This window comes from Echinops telfairi, unplaced genomic scaffold (genome assembly GCF_000313985.2).
Source record: "Echinops telfairi isolate 266 unplaced genomic scaffold, ASM31398v2 ScPeMD7_443;HRSCAF=831, whole genome shotgun sequence".
NCBI lineage: Eukaryota > Metazoa > Chordata > Mammalia > Afrosoricida > Tenrecidae > Echinops > Echinops telfairi.
The window spans coordinates 2,591,106-2,596,671 of NW_022104341.1; the positions used below are offsets into that span (position 1 = coordinate 2,591,106).

Below are 5,566 nucleotides of genomic sequence, written 5' to 3' on the forward strand. Positions count from 1 at the left end.
TCCAGCATTCCAAATCAGAATATAGAGGGGTGAGTTTGAAGCTAAGAGATGAGAGTTGAGTGAATACCTGGCACACTCACTAAGGTGGTTGCCTGCTGCCTAAGGCTTGTTTGAGCCATCCGGCTTTCTTTTCCGTGCCCAAGAGCGAAAAGAAGAACTTTGAACTCGATTCTCTCTGTTTGATACCACTCCCTGAGAATTCACATTTCCACCCCAGATATCCTGAGTCATAATCTACAGTTTAACAAGCACGCCAGGTGGTTCTTACCTATCTTGTCACATGTAGATTCTGATTCGGAACATCTTTAGTGGAAATGCAATTTCTCTGTTGAACCATAATGCATTGGTTCAAAGCCCTGGCTAAGAGGTTGTCGCGTCAGGTAAAGCAAAGATTAGGGAAAGCTGGCATCAGGAGAGAGAGAGAGAGAGAGAGAGAGAGAGAGAGACCATCTTGGGGAGACCAGATCCGTCTATTAGCTCAGATCAGAATGGAATTTCTGGGAACTGGCAGGTAAATAAACGCACAGTGAAAGTTCTTGACTGCGCCATTCCCCCACCCCCACCCCCCCACACCCCGCTAGGTTGATGGTATGATGTGAGAGACGAGAAAATGAGAGGTCAACATTCCCTATGAATAGGCACAAGGCATTTTCCGCGTAGGGTCCTCAGAGAGCAGAGCTCAGAGCGGCAGTTCCGTCTCTGCCGGCTCCTCCCCCCCTCCCCCATCCACTGAGCTTGAGGAGGAGACAGGGCTGCGTGGATCTAAATCGCTGTGTCCCTTCTTTGGAACCCTTTGGATCAGGTTCTCAATGGCCTCTGCCTGGGGCTGGTGTTTTAGACTACAGATGACCCAAATAGCAAAGTTAATGTAAGGAAAACCACTTAGTAAGTCTTAAACAGGAGGGGGGAAAAGGACAAAACGAGACAAAGGCACATCATCCAGATGAGGGAGAAGGTTAGTCTGAGGTCAAGGTGGTGTCCAAGGGTTTACAGAGCATGGGCAGCTTCAGTCAGCCGTGATAGAGCAAAGCAGCCTGTCACAGAAACATGGCGGGGCCAGATCAACACATCCCGGTTCCAGGCAGAATTACAGAAGCGGGAATGGGCCACGAATGGGACACATACATATGTTAGACAGAAGAACTGACAAGATTGGCCCAGGGCCTTCACACCAAGGCAGGCGGGGCATGGTTCTGTTTGTTTGTTTGTTTCAAATGTGCCGGTTTTAGTGGAAGTGGTGTCCAAGGCATTTTACTCTGGCATCCTCTCAAGTGATTCTTCCTTGTATTTGCCCTTTTTCCTTCCTACTTGGTGAGATCTGGCTTTCCGTTCCAGGATCTGTTTGCGGTCTTTGTCCAGTTTTAACCTCATCATAACCACCTTGCTGGACAGTGGTGCCGGGAGCTTTATCTCGCTGCACGTGTTCAATGTAGATGACGTATTTCTTCCGGTAAACCTGGACCACTTTGCCAATCTGCTGACCTTTGTAGGGTCCTCGCACAACCTGACCTTCATCATCTTTGCGGATGGACCGAACATCGTATCTCTGTCTCAGTTCCTTGGAAAGAGGGGAAGACATACTCTTCCTGCAAACGTGGGAAGATGCATTGAAATGTCTTTTCCAGTTTTTGCTCCGGTCCGAAGTCACAAAGGAATTGACCTTCATTGGCCGCTACTCCTTCAGTGATGGCCCCCAAAAGGAAAAGCCAGGGCATGATTCTTAACAGTGTTTACCCCAGTACCCTGTCTCCACGGAGGTTGGAGATTCCCCCTAGGGCAAACAGCCCCTCCCAGGACTGGCTAAAACCAAGCTCACTGCCATCGAGTCAATTCCAACTCATAGCAATCCTGTAGGACAGGGTAGAACTGCCCCTGGGGGGTTCTGGGACTCCAACTTTTTACAGGAGTAGCAAGCCTCACCTGTCTCCCCCGGAGCAGCTGCACAGTTTTCTGCACAGTCTACCTTGTGGCTAGCAGCCCAGTGTCCAACCACTGCACACATCTACTTTCTGATACATCCTGGAGAATGTCAGAGGGCTTCCGTGGAGGCTAACCCCGCGTCGGGACTCTGCCAATTGGTTTGAGGCTTTCCCTGTTACCCATTGCCTTCTGCAAACCTGCTGCTCAGAGTTAAAGCTACAATACACTGAGCAGGGTGGGAAATTTCAGAGACCTGGGAAATAGCAGAAGAGGAGGCGGGGACACAGGTGATGGAGGGGCCTAGGCAATTCAGTTGTGTGTTGTATTCGAGTCTATATTCGAAGCATTTGATTTGTGAAAGGCTGTGTCTCACTCTCGTGTTAACTCAACGCGAATCCAGACACCATTGAGTTCTTGGAGGGCCTTAGCTGTTCATGTAAAAAGCTTTGCCCTCAGACAGATTGGGTTTGGAAGTGGATCGCTGTGACTTCCCTAGACAGTCCACGGAAGCGCAGGCTTCCTCTCAGGGACTTGCCTGGGTGTGTCCTTAATGGAAATGGGTAGGATCCCGTAGTTATGAGTCATATCCAAATCAAGACGATCAGAGAGCCCCCAAAACCAATCCTGTAAGCTCTTCTAGGGTGCAGTAGCGTAGGCGTTGTCTTGCCTGGGAGTGTGATGAGTTGATCTGCCGCCCATTGTCAGTTTGTGACCGATTTCTGATTGTATTTTCCGTCTTCTATCATCGACAGCATGGCCAGAAGCCTGTGAGCACAGTTTGGCCTCACACTGATGGGCTCCCTCATCTGGATGATTTTGTCTGTCTTGTGTCAGACTTGATAAAAGGACTTCTGTAAAATATCTTTGACTTGGGGGCCTTTCCCACCCCCTGGAAGGGTATCTCGTATCGTCCAGCACCAACCATTTTTACCTCGAACTTGAAAATTAACAAAAGAGGGGAGGAGTCAGTACACGCTCCTGCCCCACTGGGCACAGGCTCAGTCCTGTCAGCTCACTCTGAGGCTCTCCCCAAGCTCCCCACCTGCCAATCAGGACCACAGCTCCTCAGACATGATTTATAGACCTGTCACCATCTCTCCATTGACAGGACAGCTGAGCCTGTTCTTCTCAAATATCCTGCTACTCACCGTGTAGGACCTAAGGCTGAGTCCCTTGAGCCCCACTCCCAATCTATATGGCCATAGAAATCCCCCACTCTCAGCCTCGAGGGATTGAAGCATTGTAAATGCCCACCATCAAGGGCATCCTAAAAGGGTATTTTGGTCTGTCTTCCTATGGCTAGATGAGCCCCCAGTCTTCAGTGTAGCCAGTGCCAAGGGGCGGGAGTCCAGAGTCCTGGACCTCAAATGAGGGCTCCGGACATTCTCCCCATCACACAGTCCTGCACCACGTAGGTCCCCACCTTCCGCATGGCCTTAGCTGCTGTGCCCTTTCCTGGAACTCTCAGCTGGCACTCCACCTCTGACAAAAGCAGAAAGAAACTGATGGAACATAAGCTCACCCCTGATTTGGACTAAAGTCCTGGTGACAATTTAAACTGAAATGCATTAATAGCTTTGAATATTTCATGCCAGGTACATTAGAACAGCCAGCATTATTTATTGAAGGCTGATCACCCATCATGCATCTTAATACAGTCTGCTGCACAGTCTACCAAAAAGGAAATTACAGCGTCAAGGGGCAAGGTGGGAAGCTTCTGGTCCCTACCCCCACCCCACCCCCATCCCCGGTACTTTTGCCTGGGGGAATGAATCTTAAGTGGATGCCTGGATGGAAGGTGTGACCTATTCTTGTTAGCCAAGTTAACTTCCAGGTGGCACTTCAGGAAGGCCTCTCCACCACCGGCTCCTGGGCCTCATAGGCCGGGATGAGAGGAAGCTTTCTCCAGCGGGCATGGATTTCCAAATATCTGAAATGGAAACCAATGGTTGTCGCTCCCTTTTTTTTGTTTTTTACAGAAGGTGGTAAAGGACTTGCCATTGTGAGCCACCATGGGCTTGGCCCCTGCCTCGTGGTGGTTCTAGGCCCAAGGGGACAGACGAGGAAATGACCTATCTCCACGGTCAAATGCAGATGGGATCACCATGATCTCCACAGGGTTTTCGATGACTGATTTTTAGAAGTAGATTTCTAGGTGTTTCTTCCAAGTCCATCTTAGACTAGCAGCATCACGAGCACATAATCAGCATCAGGTCAAACTACCACTGACAGACAGGAGGTACCCTGGCCAGGAATCCATCCACCCCTGACCGCCTGCCTGGGTGGCAGGAAGTCCACACTGAACCACCAATGCACCCGCCAGGGAAGGAGTGAAACCGAGGGGCTGGGGTGGACACGAGCAGGAGACTCAGCTGCAGCCCAATTGGTTCTCGCTGGCGTAATGTAGTCATCGTGTGGAGTGTCCGACCCTGCCCCCAGGGCCCGGGCCCCAAACTCATTTATCAGAATCTGTGCAGGAAGCAAGCCATTCCAGGTACGTTAAAGCTGGAAGAAAATGAATGCAGAGAATGAGGGGCTTACAAAGTTATTGGAAGGGTGGAGGAGGGAACCCTAGCCTAAGCATTCGGGGGAACCCAGGGAACTTCATGGAATTGATCCATTAGCCCCACAAGTCTACCTGTTCCCGGGAGGGTGGAGAGAAGGTGGGGTGGAAAGGGGGAACCGATTACAAGGATCTACATATAACCTCCTCCCTAGGGGACTGACAACAGAAACGTGGGTGAAGGGAGACATTGGACAGTGTAAGATATGACAAAATAATAATTTATAAGTTTTCAAGGGTTCATGAGGGAGGGGGAGCAGGGAGGGAAGGGAAAAATGAGGAGCTGATACCAAGAGCTCAAGCAGAAAGCAAATGTTTTGAGAATGATGATGGTAACAAATGTACAAATGTGCTTGACACAGTGGATGTATGTATGGATTGTGATAAGAGTTGCACGAGCCCCCAATAAAATGATTTAAAAAAGAAAAAAAAAATATAGCGTTCTAGAGGAACGCTTATCCGATAGAACAAATTATGTTTCCCATACATTAACTAAAGAACAGGCAAAACCAAAAATCAAACCAGTTACGATAGGGTCAATTCAGTGAGTAAGCAAACACAGGAAGTGGGACATCTTTCCGTAGCATCAAATTGTCGAAACATCACATGCAAAAAGACAAAGGACATAGTGGTTTGTTACTCTTGATATGTAATGCTATGTATCAAAAGTCCCGCATCATTTCTGCTGTGATAGCCCTATAGCTATGTGCTTGTTCTTTCAATACATCTCCATTCTGTCTTCTCCCACTCCCTCTTTCCCTTCCCTTCCTCTCCGCTTTCTCCCACTCCCTTCTCTGTGTACCAAACGAAAACCAAACTCTCTGCCACCAAGTGGATGCTGCCCCTACAGGACAGGGCTGCACTCTTCCGAGGGGCCTCTGGGTAAGTTCAGACTGCTCATCTTTCCGCAAGTAATCCAGTTGGTTCCATTCCACTTCAGGGCTTCCTCTATATTTCATTGCAAAGCATAAAATGCTACTTCATCTTTCCCTCAAAAATGAATATTTTCACAATCGATGTACATTTATTTATATGTTAAGTGTTAAGGTAGCAGACAGACATTGGGCCTCTACTCAAGTAATC

At 48.9% G+C, this 5,566-nt stretch overlaps 1 pseudogene; it reads right to left on the bottom strand.

The window, feature by feature from the left end:
- Window positions 1-1,251: 1,251 nt before the first annotated feature.
- On the bottom strand, window positions 1,252-1,666 carry LOC101650616 (annotated as a pseudogene).
- Window positions 1,667-5,566: the final 3,900 nt, after the last annotated feature.